This window comes from Tympanuchus pallidicinctus, unplaced genomic scaffold (genome assembly GCF_026119805.1).
Source record: "Tympanuchus pallidicinctus isolate F22 unplaced genomic scaffold, pur_lepc_1.0 scaffold37, whole genome shotgun sequence".
In the NCBI taxonomy this organism is placed as follows: Eukaryota; Metazoa; Chordata; class Aves; order Galliformes; family Phasianidae; genus Tympanuchus; species Tympanuchus pallidicinctus.
Window position 1 is genome coordinate 113023 of NW_026294755.1, and position 14375 is coordinate 127397.

The following is a 14375-nucleotide window of genomic DNA, read 5'->3' on the forward strand; positions in this document are numbered from 1 at the left end:
AACAGTGCTGGGACTGCTCCCACCGAGAGATCCCCACGTCTCCATCCAAAGCCACTGAGCAACACCTCCTGTTCCTGCGCCTTGTGCCAGGAATGGGGAGAAGGAAAGGGAATAAAACCCTCACTACACCTCATTCTGACACTGGAAGATGCCATCTGAGCCCACAGAAACGCAGGGACCCAACAACCCAAGCTGACACCCCATGCACAGAAACATCTCCTGCGTCTAAAATGTGCATCCATGAGACATCAGCACCTACCGTCCTCTTCTGCAGCCCTTGCTCCCAATCAAAAGCCCTCCAGACCAAACTAGAAGCTGCTGCTTTTCCCTTGCTGGCCCACAAAAGCTGCGGGGTTTTCTGGCGACTTCAAAAAGTGACCCAAAGTTTCTTCCTCCAATGATGCATTACATCCAAACCTTATTGGATAGAAATAAAACCCATCGATTGCATAATTGGAGGCAGAAAAGGTTTCATCCGTCTGATGTCATAAAGAAAACAAAAAAAAGCAAAAGCCACAAAGCAAGGTTGGCTGCCATCTCCCCAATCAGAAGCCTGGAAAGTCAAATAATCACAAGCAAGAACAGCTTCAGCAGGTAAATAAAGCACCTGGAGATAAAACACTCACTGCTTTTGAGTTGTGCTTCCAAGCAAAGTTGCCTGCTACAGTCAAATAAACAGCAGCACGGTATAAGAAAATAATGGGACGTCTGCAGAAAGCAGCAGTGTGACAGCACTCCCAAAGACCAAAAACAAGCTTTAATTATGAAATCTGGGTCTCCCCCCACAGCTGGTATCAGAGAGATTTTGTTTTTCTTTCGTGTAATCTGGGCAGACTGCCCAGGAAATATGAAAACCTGAACTCAGGGCTCTGAGAGCAAGTTAAACAAAAAAACACAATTGCCTCTTCATTTTAAAGATGCACTTCCATTCGCCGGCTGCTATTCCAGGCACCTTTACTCAAAGGCAGGCAAATGTTCTTACCAAAACTCCATGGCCACACTGGCCAGTGGCCCTGCTGTGCCCCAACCCTGCAAGACCAGCACCAGTCCCAGGCTCTGAGCACCTCCAGGTGCTCCATCAGCCCAAACTGGCAGGGCAGCCTCCACAAACACCTCATTTCAGATGGAGTTCTCTGGGATGCTTCGCCGCAGGTCTCAGCTTTCATTGCTGCCCAGATCTCAGGGCACAGAACTGCCTGCAAGGACCACCGTGCAGCAGCGAAACTGAGATGCTACGAAGCCCTGAATGGAGCTGCTTGCTGGAGATGCTGCTGACACACAGCACAAGTTCCTTCTTATGGGGCACAAGTACAGCCCCAAGCGTTTGCTGCTTCTCATTCAGGGCAAGGCAGCCTACACAGCTCCTCCCATCACTGCAGCCCTCAGCAGGAAGTCAGAAAGATCTCAGAGCGGAGACTGCGAGGTTGGATAGAGCTGCAGATGGGAAGTCTCTCTAAGGTCCTTCTGCTCACGTCTCCGAGGTCAAAAAATACACACAAACGAGCTCTGAATGCCATAGATTTCAATTGAACTTTTTTCTCTCTTTTTAAATAGTTGGGATTTTCAAAAAACACCCCGGCTTTCTACTTTGCAAAGTTTGTAGAAGCCTGAACACCACCAGGCACCACGGCCTGCCTGTGCTGAATGCAACTCCGCATCCCTCCCTTCAGATGCAGTTACCTCTCCATTTCATCAGCCAAACTGCACCGTTCCACCCCAAAACTCAAACGGTGCTGACAGCCACTCCCAAAACAAAGCCCTCGTGGCCACGAGCGCAGCCCATTTCTCCATCTGGAAACAAGAGGTGAGCAGCCATCAGCAACAAGGGAAACGAGGCATCTGTTTCCCAACTCGCTCGTGGATTTACCCACAGCTGAACCCGGGCCCAGGAAGGCACAGGGTTTAATGGCATTATGTTTACTGCAGTGCTGGAGCAGCAGCACTCACAGCGTGACAGCTCTGCGCCCAGATGAGAAGCAGCAGAAAGCCTCCATCCCCTGTAAACTATTTGTTACGGAAAGCTGCATCCTCAGAGGCGCCCCTTGCATGGTGGGAAAACCAGGCGGCGATTCCACACCATTTCTGTTTCTCCTTCCAGACAGACGTTGTATTCCTGGAAGTTCTGAGCAGGGCTGTGGTAGTTACAAAATGCTGCAGAGGCAACGGTGCTGCTCGGCTCACCTGAGCTGCCCAACGCCGAGCAGCAGAACTGCAATGCTCCAAGCACACAACACGCACCAAGTCCCACCTGGGCCGCTTCCACCCAACTGAGCTCCCATTTATACCTCAGCTGGCTCAGAATCCATCAGAAAAAGCTAAACAACAGCATCGATACGCTATGAGAGTTCTGACCCCCGCTGAGCCCTCACCCTTCTCTTTGGCGGCCCTCAGCCTTATCTCCTACCCTGCCTGGAGGAGCCCTCGGAGGCTGCGGCGGCCGCAGCACTGAGCAGGAGGAGGGTGGAGTGCCCAAACTCCAGAGACATTCTTTTGTTCGGAGCCTCCATGAGATAATGGCAGTTGTGCTCATAGAAATAACAGTTATAAACAGGGCAAAAGGAAGTGACTTTGGTCGGAGAGCCGCTCGGTTCCCCCCCGCTTTCCCCCCCCCCTGCAGGTTTTGGTGATGTCAGGATTTCAGCCGCTCTCCGGTTACCAGATGAGCTCTGGGGGACGATGGGGACTCCAACGCAGCCTTTCAAAACACACAAAATAAAAACACCAGAAAGCAACGCAGCCTCATCTGCGTGGTCATCCGCCGCCGTATCATTTCAGGAGAGGGAACACAAGTCATCCTCATTGCTCAATCATCACAAATCGGCTCCGGCAGCAGCGCCGAGCTCCACAATTCGCTGCTCCTGCAGCAGATCTCTCCATTAAGCCCTGCGCAGCTGCGCGCCCGGCAGCTCACAGCAGCTCCTCCGCGCCAAAACCGCACCGTGAGCCCACGGAGCCCCGGCTCCATCCTCAGCCTCCTCAATTAAAGACTGAATTACGGGAAAATTAAGGAGAAGGAGGAGGAGGGGACAGCGAAGCGGAGAGAACCGGGAGCTCCAGCGCGAAAACAAAGGCTATAAAAAGGATAAATGTGGTTTAAAGGCAGAAGGCGGAAGGCAGCGTTGTGCCCCAGCCCGGCGCTCACCTCCCGCTGCCCGGGGGGGTTCTGTGATGTAACGCAGCACCGCACGGTCCGGCTCGGAGCACCGCACAGCCCTGCAGTTCCTCCCACGTCCTGCCCGGCTCCGTGGAAAACTACAGTTTTGTCATTCAAGTGCGTTTTACATAACAGGCGGTGCGAGCCCGGAGCCCGCGCTGTGCTCCACCTGTACGCAAACGGGATTAGCGGGGAGGGGGCAAAGCGCAGAGCCCCGGGCTGGGGGGGGGCGGTTAGAAATAGCGCTGCTTTGGGGGATCTGAGGAGGGAACGGCGCTGTTTTTCAAGGATTTCGGCCCCATGCCTCCCGCCCCGCAAAGGGAACCGCTCGGGATCGCACAGCCGGCGATGCCGATCCCGTGATGGAAGTAAACAGCCGCGCAGAGCTGCCCCGCGCCGCCGGGGGGAGGAATTACCGGGGCCGCATTCAAGGGGAAAAAGATCACAATAAAGGGGGGGGGGACGGGACGTGGGGGAGGGGGATGTGGGGGGGCAAACAGCCGGAAAGTAAATAGAGGAACGCGGCCGAGCCCCGAGCCCGCAGCCCGTCGCCATTGTGCGCCCGGAGCGGAGCAGCGCGGAGCCCCGCGCACCGCTGTCAGCAGCGGACCCCCCCGGCCCCCCCCCCCGTCCCGCACGGCGCGTGTTGCAAGCTCCGCGGTTATGCAATTTCTCCTCTTCCCCCCCCCCCTTTTTTTTTTTTTCTGTTTACTTTTACAAACTTCTCCTACCCCCCCCACCGCCCCCCCGGAACCCCTCCTCCCCCCCACGCCGATGCCCCCCAACCCCCCCAGTAACCACGTGAGCACAACCCCCCCTCACCCACCCCCCCAACGTCCCCACCCTCCCGCCGCCGCCGCCCCCCCCTCCCCCGCCGTGACCCCCGCGCACTTTACCCGACGGCGGCGCCCGGCACCGTGCGGGGAGCGGAGCCGCGGGGGGGGGGGAATGCGAGAACGGGGGGGAGGCGGTGAAGTTGGGGCGGGGGCGGCGCGGGGCCGCGGGTGCCGGCGGGGCGCGGCGGCGCTAACAAAGGGGCAGCGGCGGGGGAGGCGCGGGGCAGCGGCGCGGGCGCGGAGCGGCACTTACCACGTGACGGGCGGCGGGCGCGGGCCGACCCCGCGCAAAATGGGCGCAGTTTGCAAACCGGCAGCGGCGGCAACGAAGGGGGGGGCGGTGCGGTGCCGCAGCCGCCGCGGGCACCGCCGGCCCCGGCGCCCCCCCCGCCCACCCGCCCGCCCGTTCGGGTCCGCCCCGGCGGCGGCGGCGGCGGGGGGATGGGCTCGGCCCGCTCCCTCGGTGCGGGCGCAGAGCGGCGGCCGCGCTCCGCGCTGGGAACCGGCGGTGCCGCGGGGTGTGGGGGGGTGGGGGGGGACACGCGACACGGCCCCCCCACCCCCGGCTCGGGGCGCGCCGGGCTGGCTGCGGGGCGGACCCGGCGCCGAGCGGTGCGGGCGCTGCGGTGCTTTCCTTCCTTTCCCCCCCCGCTCCGGGAGAGCGCGGCGGCGGCGGTGCGGCTTCGGAAAATGGCGGCCGGGCGCTTTCTCTGCCCTCCCCCTCCCTTCAACCGGAGAATGCACGGAGGGAGGGAGGGAGGGAGCGGGGGGGTGGGGGGGGAGGAGGCAGCGCGCACCGCAGCGCCCCCCGCGGTCACAGCGCGCTCTGCGCCGCCCGCGCGCCCGCAGCCAGGGGGCCCCGCCGAGCCGCCGCCGCGCGCTGCAGTGCGGGAGGGGGCGCTGCAGTGCGGATGGGGGCGGGGCGCGGCGCCCATTGTCCGCCCGCCGCGGGGTGGCCGCCGCTCGGCGCGCTCCGCCAGCCGGCAGGGGGCGCTCGGCACGCAGCTCCCGCTGCGCGGAGCGCGCAGGCACAAAGCGTGGCCGCGGGGGCCGATGGGAAACGTAGGCCGCGCTGCGGACACGAAGCGCAGGATGAATAATTCCAACACAAACACGACCCGAGGAGCTCCGGACCTCAGAACTCCTCCGTGCCTCCGCAGGGAACGCAGCCCTGCCGGGAGGTGCAGCTCGGCCTCCCCACACAGGGCGCAGGTACAGCACAGCCTGAAGCGCAGCTCAGCGCCGGGCAGTGCGATGCGGGCTTGCTGAGAGCTGGCACTGGTTTAACACAGCCGGCACCGGCCTGCTCTGCAGCCAGACCTGGCTTACGCCGCACATCTTGTCTCTAATTCCAGCCAAACGCTGCTTCCTGGCAACACAAAGCCTCAAAGCTCAGCACATACCAAGGAAAACAGCCCGGCTCAGGACAGCAGAGAGCTGTGCTGGTTTGCGTGCCTCAAACAACCCTGCTCTGCCCTCGCTGCCCTTCCTTCCCAGTTCTCCTGTCTCAGCAACCCCACACAGAACCTCGAGAAATTCCTCTGCATGTCTTGTTTGAGTCTTTAGGTGAGAAAGGAGACGGTGCTTAGAAGGAATCAGCACAGCGTGTTACCAGCAACCCCACACCCAGCAAGGGACCAGGAATCGCTTCTTAAAAGCTGCCACCCGGTGAGCTTTGCAGTTTCAGTTTCACCTCACCACGTGCGAGCAGCTCTTAAGGGCATCAGGACAGCAGACCCCACAAGGGCATTGAAGACCTCTGGTTTTTTTTAAGTCTATCTAGAATTCAGTTCAGCTGAAAAGAAAAGCAAGTAGTAGCACGTGAATCCACGTATTAGAAGAGGGAAAGGCTTTGGCAATCTGATACGGAAGAAGTTCAAAATATTCCTGTGCAATAAAGTTTCTCCTCTTCTACTCATGCTGCATTGCAGAATTCTGCTAACCAAGGAAAGCCTGACCAGGAGCAGAGATCTCCAGCCTGACAGTCTGCTACAGATCTGGATTTCCTCTCAGAAGGGACAGCTTTCATCAGCCAGCCTGACGTGGAGATGACGTAGCAAAAATTTCCGTGCAGCAATACAACTTTGGCCCCTGCCACACATCTTTTTATAGCCCTTCCAGTTTTCATTTGCCATTCAGAAACAGCGCTGCATTGCTTCCCCCAGCCACCCCCAATGGGCTCAGCACAGTCCTGCACCCCACACGGTGTCCCAGCTGACGCTGGCAGGCAGCCCCAACTTACATCTGGAGATCTCAGTGTTTTACAGCATCGACTGTAAGCCCCTCTGCAGACCCCCCTTTTTTCCAAAGCACCGCAGCTCACAGGAGCTCTCCATGCTGCTACAAACTCACGCCTGATTGTTTCTTTTTCCCCCATGCTCACACATCCATCACCTCTACCTATTAACCCTCACAATTCCTTGAAGGTACAACCTCTCAGCTTCACATACTTTACACACACAACGCCACATCCACTAACAAATATGCCAGAGCACATACAGGGAGACCTCTGAGCACGCAAAGACTCGAGACCAGTTTGGTAAACATCATGAAAGCAGCAGCAGCCAAGAGACACAGCAACAAGAGCCCCCTACTGACACTGCTGCTGGATACGGCTGCATTTCTTCCACATCCTGGTTTACAGCTTCACCAGACACTGTAACAAAAAGCAGTAATCTCACACATCAGCAGCCACTGCAGCTTCAGAAGGCACAAGACTCATCCGTAACTCATCTATATTTAGCTTTAAACCAGACAAGCTGTGACAACAAGAGACCTCTGCCACCTTCACTGCTCTTCTAACAGCCCTCTTTAGCATTAGGGAAAGCAGCCAGTCACAGCACCAAAGGCACCGCTCAGCTGTGACAGCCTGCACTTCCCAGCTGGTGATTATTCTGGAAATGCTGACCAGAAAGGGCAGAAAAAAAGAGCAAAGCCCTTGAAGGGAGCCACACGCAGGTAATGAGCACCGAGGCTGCAAGACCTTCTTGTCCCACCAGCAGCTCCTGAGCTACAGACCTGCATTTTCTTTGTCACAGGCCAACGGCTGTTTTCTCCTGCCCGAAACAAGCAGCTGTGAACGTGCTGCTCCCCAGGAGAGCCGAGTAAGAAGTAACACGACTGGTTTGAAAACCACATCAACGATTTCAGTTGAGTCACTCGAGGCTCATAATGGCGTTGTGTGTCCTCACCCTGCAGTCTCGTGGGGCAGAGCCACCTCTGGAGGTCACGTTTCCATTGCTGCTCGTGCTGGGGAGCTCTGATTTATCGCCGTGAAAGTGGGGACACGCACTGCTATTGACAGCAATCTGGCATTTTGAGTCAATTATTGTTGCAGCTGCATTTCTATGGTCTGTGCAAATGTATTTATATGGTTGCCATGGGGACGGGAGCTGGGAATGGAGGACTATGCAGTGAAGGTAACTAACCTCACCGTTCAGTCCCTGACAAAGACCTTGGTTTCATCCTACAAAGGCTGCTCAGATGCTCCACATTGTTGCATCAGACCCACACATGCTGCACAGAAAAGCCTAATTTACAGCCCTCATGAGAAGCTCTGTTTTTACCCATCTAAGGAACACGGTGAAGTAGTTCCCAAAGATGAACAGCACGCTGAATACTCCCAAAAGAGAGCCCCAAATTTCAGTTGCTAGTCCAGCTGGGGACCAGATAGCCAGGTTTATCAGCTCGCAGATGGCAAAGCATCCACTTATACCTTCAGCTGTAACCCCTATCACTTACACCCCCATTACATTGCCAGCAATACCATCACGTTGGCTCGGATCCACTCAAAAGACAAACGTAAAAGTGCACAAGAGGGGCGAGAGCCAGCCTCAGGTCCCATCACTTCGCTTGGATATTTGCTTAGGAACCACTGTGAGGAGCCATGAGGGGCTGGAAGGAACCTCTGCAGATCACCAGCTCCAACCCTCCTGCTAAAGGAGGTTTCCTGCAGCAGGTTGCAAGTTATGGAAACCACAGCAGTTTGTGCAGCGTGCAATATGCTGCCCCAGAGACTGAGTTCTATCATTATGTCATTTGTCTTTCAGTAAGGTGACAGTGTGCTCTGCAGAAGTTGCTGCCCTGCCACGATGAAACAAAAAAAATGGCAGGGAAATGTGAGAACCTCGAGGAACCCACATCTCACAGAGCCAGGAGACGCAGGGTGAGCGAGTTCTGGGGGCAGTGCTTGCACATCTCAATACTCACACTTGTGTTCCCACTGAGGAGGGACATCCAGCATCGCTGGGCTACAGACAAACAGATCTGGGAGTTTTCATGTAAGAAAATGAATCAGAAGAACGAGCAAGGGTGAGTTTTGAACCCCAGCAAGAGCGGTGTGTGCTGCACGAAGGACAGGGACAGGAGGAACCAGCTCTGTGCCTGCACTGCAGCTCAGCCCCTCTTCTTCCCCTTGCAGGTTCTTAATGCAGGTCCCTTTAGCCTGAGCAAGGAAACCCCACGCCACACTGAAGGCTCACAGAACGCCTCCACAGAACAGTCTTGCACCAGCACTGCACTCCCAAGCCTTCCTGCAGCTACCAACACTGCTGGACGCTCCACCAGAAAGCTCTCCCTCTGCCACCACCAAGATTTACACCAGTTTTAAGCACCCATTTGCAATTCATGCTACAGCCTTTTTTTATTCCATGCAAACTTTCCCAGTTTGGCTAACAGCAGGATTAATTTCTGTTTCTATTGCTGCTTAGATTTGCAGACCTGGGGGAAAGCATTCCCTGCTCCTGGTAGCTGCTTATGATTCAGTTTAATCCCCAACTGTTGCAGCAGTTTTACCAGACTGAAGCACAGCCAATAACCTCCATCTTCGATTATTTATTCCTTTGGTCATGCTCAGGCCTCACTTATCTGTGGAACAGAAGTGCTCAGGGCGCAGCTCACAGCCAGGTCTTTCAGCCCCAGGTCTCAGCGCTTCGCAAGCCTGCGCCAAATCCACCTGCCTTCAAACCCTCAGCCATGCAGGGAAACATCAGATATCACCAGTGGGAAGAGCCAAACCCCTGCACGCCCTCCTTATTGAGGATATTTCGCACAGCAAGGCTCAGAGAGCTGCTGGGGAAAGGCAGTGAGGGGAACACAGCAGGGTTTGCAGCTCTCCTCCCAGCGCTGCGAGAGGTGAAGGAACAAGCAGACAGCACAGCACACCTGCTCCTCTGCCCCCAAAACCCTCCCTCCCCTCTGAGGAGCTGCGTGAAAACTTACAGCCTACAACTGAGCTGCTTTCTTCTATGATGAAAAAGGCCTGCAGACTACAACAGCAGGATCAGGTGCCAGAGTTTGAGCACGCACCAGGAGCACAGGACACAGAAGTGTTTAAACACTCGCCGGTCAAAGGCCCAACGCTGCTGGCACAGGAACAGAAAGCACTCGTGCATTCAAAGCAACGAAGGCCCAACCAGATCCTCTGCAGTGCCTCCAAGCAGAAGTGCTGAGCAGACACAGCCAACCTCACAGGCCCTCCCTGGGATGTTCCTCAGCTCCTCTGGCACTGCAGTCACCGTCCTGCACACCATTCCCCAACTGCACTGCTGGGGGAAGCAGCTCACAGTAAGAACCTCAATGCTTTGCTACACAGACCTGCACTGCTTCCAGCTGTTGCTGCCCCTCACCCACTGACAGCACAACTCACAGGGCACGCAGCATCCTGAGGCCACAGAACAGCCCATGCAGCCACCAAACTCCACGCAGCCACGTGCTGAGCCCTGCTTGGCCAGCAGCTCACTGTGCAGCATGCTGGAAGTGAGGACTGGTCCCAAAGGAGCCCCTTGCTGGCTTCCTATGAACAGGAACCGTAGGAACGTAAACTTGTGAGAAGTTCAGCAACAGCCTCCAAAACCTGGAGCTTCCAGGCTTCTTTTATTTCGAAGCCCATACAACAACCTACAGTTATTTTATATACACACTAAGAGCCTTCAGTGTTGTGTTGTCAATGGGAGATCAGATACCGCAGCAGATTTGTGCAATATCAGTGTGAAAGAACAGAGTAACCACTTCTGGTTCATCCATGGCAAAAGAATTTCCCTAAACTCAGCCCTTCATCATCGGCCTGAAGTCAGGCTGCTTTGGCTTGCAGGTTTATGGTGCAAGGAAGGCCTCCTTCCCTCCAGCACCCCCCTTCAGGTTTTACTCACATTCACATTACTTGGCTGCTTGGGACGCAGTTCTTACCCTGTAACAACACTAATGAGGTAACTGGTGACTTTCTTTAGACACTGGCACAGGTTGCCCAAGGAGGCTGTGGATGCCCCATCCCTGCAGGCATCCAAGGCCAGGCTGGATGTGGCTCTGGGCAGCCTGGGCTGCTGGTTGGTGACCTGCACACAGCAGGGGGTTGGAACCAGATGAGCACTGTGCTCCTTTGCAACCCAGGCCATTCTGTGATTCTGTGACTTTTCAAAGCTAGGTGGAAAAAATCCTCTTGGCTGCCCATTCCAGACTCAGCAGCACTACGGTCGCTTTGCAGAGGCAGAGAGGTGAGCAGATCCGTCCATGTGAGAAAACCCACATGAAGGCCCTCGGCTTCCAAGGGAAGAAACCAAACCCACGAGAGCCAACCCACAGGGGCACACAGAGCCCCTGGCATCAGCAACGCACACCAGCAGCAAGCCGAGAGGCGCCGAGAGGACGCAAAGCAGCACGAGCTGCCGGTGTGAGCGGGGATGCAGGCCGTGAGGAAGCAGCGTGGATCTGCCTTTTCCTGGAGCGGGCAGCCCCGGGCAACGCGCTGCACGCGGAGGCGGCACCGGGAAGCGGCCGCACGGCTGCCGGGCAGCTCAGCGTGCAGCCCAGCACCGAATCAAAGCGTTCCATATCGAATCTTCGCGGGGGTTCGGAAGCTTCGAGCCCCACCTGGAAGCGGCCCGGAGCCCCGCAGCGGCCCGGGTTCAGCTCGCGTCCCTCCGCCCCCTCCCCCCGCAAACCCCGCGCGGAGGTACGGCCGTACCTGGCAGCCCATGCCGGCGGGGCCCATCGTCAGCTCTGCTCTTCAAGTTGCCGACGTACCGCGGCGAGGAGGCGCTGGGAGATCCGGGAGCTGCGGGGAGAAGCGGCCGCGTTCAGCGGAAAGGACCCGGCGGCCCCGCACCGACCCCGCAGCCCGGGCCCGCCCCGCACCGAGCCCCGTATCGCGGCTGCGGCCGGCTGTGACCGTGCGGGGCGGGGGGACCCTCAGCCCCCGGGCCTCCTTCGCCTACCGCCTTCCATCCCCCGCCCCCCCCACGGGTCCGGGATGCGCCGTGCCCGCGCTCCCCAGGGCTGCAATGGAGGCTCCAATGCGGACCCCCGCCCCACACCGCGCCCCCCCCCCCCCGCAGCGCAGCGCCCACCCCCGGCCCTACGGCCCCTCCTGTCCCGCCCCCCCCCCTCCGTGTTCTCCCCTCCCTGCCGCGGCCCGTTCCCCGCAGCCAAGTTGCGGGACGGCAGCGGGACGAGGCCGGACCCCCCTCCCCACGGTGCCCGCGGCAGCCCGGTCCCGACGCCCCCCATCCCGGCCGGGCCGCCCCGCACCGGCAGCGCCTCGCCCGCACCTACCTGCGCCGCTCAACCAGCCTTGAAGTGGGGACCTTCCGCCCTCCCCCGCCCCCATTGGCTGAGCGCGGGGCATGCGCCCGTCCCATTGGTCCGCGCCGCGTCAATCAGCTCCGAGGGGGCGGGGCCGGGCGGTGATTGATGCGGGGCCGCCGCTCGCCCCCCGCCGCGGGGGCCGGGACCCCCGAGGGCGCCCCCGCCCGGAGCCCCTCCGCCCCCCGCCCGCTCCGCATCCCTCCCGACTCCGCGCTCCGGGGCGGCGCGGGCCTCGGCCCGGGGGGTCCCGGCCTTCCCCTCGCCGAGGGGCGGCCCGGAGCCGGGCGGGGGCCCGCGGGGGGCTCGGGGCGGCGGGCGCGGAGGGCGCGGGGTCGGGCGGTGCCGCTCGGCGCGGGGCGCGGCACGGTGGGGACGGCGGGGCCGTAACGCGGGTGCCGGCGTGTCCGCGTCCCGCCGGGGACGGCAGGCCGGTGCTCGTGGTGCGGCCGGCCCCGGGCGCACGGTGACAGCAGGGCCCCGCGGCGGGACGAGGTCGGGTCCGGCCTGACCGGGCGCTCCGGGCCCGTGTCCCGCAGGGCAGCGCCGCGGCCGCGTCCCGCACACGGCGCCAGGCCCCGCGTCCCACCGCGGGCTGCACCAGGCCATGAGCTGCAGCTGGCATCGCGGCCGTGTAGCAGCAGTGGCACTGAGCCCCATATGGCCAGTGGCACCACGTTTGGTTCCCCGTGTCTGCATCCCACGGGTGGCACTGAGCCCGTGTCCCATCGCAGGGACAGTCGGGGTCCCACCACGGGTGACAGCAGCCCCGTATCACCCAGGTGATGCCATGCCCAAATCCCAGCACGGGGGACGGTATTCCCACTGCTGCCACAAAGCCAGCATCCTGCAGGTGTCACACAGCTGACATCGGGCACAAATCACGCTAAGCCCATGTGCAACAGGAGACATCCAGCCAACGTCCCTCTGGTGACACAACGGCCATTTCCCAGTGGTAGCACCGTGCCTGTCACAGAATGGCCAGGGTTGGAAGGGACCTCAAGGATCACGAAGCTCCAACCCCCTGCCACACGCAGGGCCACCAACCTCCACATTTAACACCAGCCCAGGCTGCCCAGGGCCCCATCCAACCTGGCCTTGAACACCTCCAGGGATGGACGGGGCATCACAGCCTCTCTGGGCAGCTGTTCCAGCACCTCACCGCTCTCATAGCAAAGAACTTCCCCCTGACATCCAACCTCAATCTTCCCTCCCTCAACTTCAAACCATTTCCTCTCATCCTGCAGTTATCTACCCTTTCACAGAGTTCATTCCCCCCTGTTTGTAGGCTCGCTGTGTCCAATAGGAGACACTACATCCATCTCCCCTATGTGACACCATGTCCGTGCCCCATGGATGACTCCACGTCCATTTCCCAGGTAACACCATGCCCATGTCCCGTAGGTGACACCATTTCCCTCAGCTGACACCATACTTGTGTCCCATAGGACACCCTGTCCGTGCCCCACGGATGACACCATGCCCATGTCCTGTAGGTGACACCACATCCATTCCCCACAGGTAGCACCATGCCGTTTCCCATAAGGTGACTCCATACCCACATCCTATGGGACAACACCCTCAGGACACAGCAGAGGTGGAGGATGAGCTCAGAGGGGGGTTGGGGACAGAGAGTGGCACTGGTTGTGACAAGAGGCATGGAACAAAGGGGGCACTGGGTATCTCTGCCCTCCCCAGCCAGCACCACGCTTCTGTTCCCAAGGCTCCTGTAGCCTCCATAATCAACAAGTTAAAGCCAAAAGCTCAGCCACACGCTGTGCGCTGTGGCTGGAGAACAAGGTGAGACCCTGGGCTGCAGTTGGGCATTTCCAGCACAGCCATCCCTGCACACAGAGCACTGCAGCTTCTCAGGGATCTTTGCACTTCCAGTAACACAGCAGGAGCCAAAAATCAGAACGCTCACAGTTCGTTTGAACGCTGTCAGATTTCAGTAAAGCCAAACTTCATGAACCTATGTTTTCAATCGTGGGGTCACAAAATGGTTGTGTTGGAAGGGACCTTAAAGCCCACCCACTTCCAACCCTCTGCCCCAGGCCGGTCGCCCACTCCCAGCTCAGAGCCCATCACCATGGCTGTGCCCGACTCCTCCTGCCTCGTCCTGAGCTGCTCCATGCATGCGATGCTGGCAGTGGTGCTGACGTCCCTTCGTATCACACACAGCAGGCTGGCTCTTGCTCTTCAACAATTCTAAGGCCCAAAATGAATTTCAGAGGAAACTGAGCAGGAGCAGAACGCAGCAGACAAACTCTTCTTACCCATTGCTGAGGTTTCTCTTGCTGCCCACGGCTGCGATTGGGAACTGCTGGATTTCTTAAATATCTCTTCTAGCTTAACTGGTAGAACATCTAAAGGTGAAGATGGGCAGAATCACAGAACTGTAGGGGTTGGAAGGGAGCTCCAGAGCTCATCGAGTCCAACCCCCTGCCAAAGCAGTTCCTACAGCAGGTCGCACAGGTCGGCATCCAGGCAGGTCTGGAACATCTCCAGAGGAGACTCCACCACCTCCCTGGCAGCCTGTTCCAGTGCTCCTCACCTCACTGCACAGCCGTTCCTTCGCACATTGGTGCAGAACTTCCTATGCTGCAGTTTCCGGCCGTTTCCCCTTGTCCTGTCTCCACTCTCCACTGACAGGAACATGCGGCTCCTTTGGGGATGTTTTCGATGGAAGGAGCTCTTTTCCTGACATGCGGGCCACTTCTGAGCCCTCCCCTATTTGTACCACCAGGGTTCTTGAAATCAAATCCCCACCACCAACAGTGGGGCAGGAGGCAGAGAGCAGCTGTGGC

General features: G+C 58.8%; 1 protein-coding gene across 5 annotated transcripts in view; it reads right to left on the reverse strand.

Moving 5' to 3' along the window:
- Positions 1-11080, reverse strand: part of KANSL1 (KAT8 regulatory NSL complex subunit 1) — a 68436-nt gene extending 57356 nt beyond the window's left edge. For 3 of the 5 annotated variants that reach the window (XM_052699475.1, XM_052699474.1, XM_052699471.1), the window contains exon 1: positions 4244-4372. The gene's annotated coding sequence lies outside the window, so the exon portion shown is untranslated. Of the gene's footprint in view, positions 1-3142; positions 3333-4243; positions 4373-10951 lie in introns of those variants that run through there. The other 2 variants (XM_052699472.1, XM_052699473.1) reach the window with 2 other exon arrangements.
- Positions 11081-14375: the final 3295 nt, after the last annotated feature.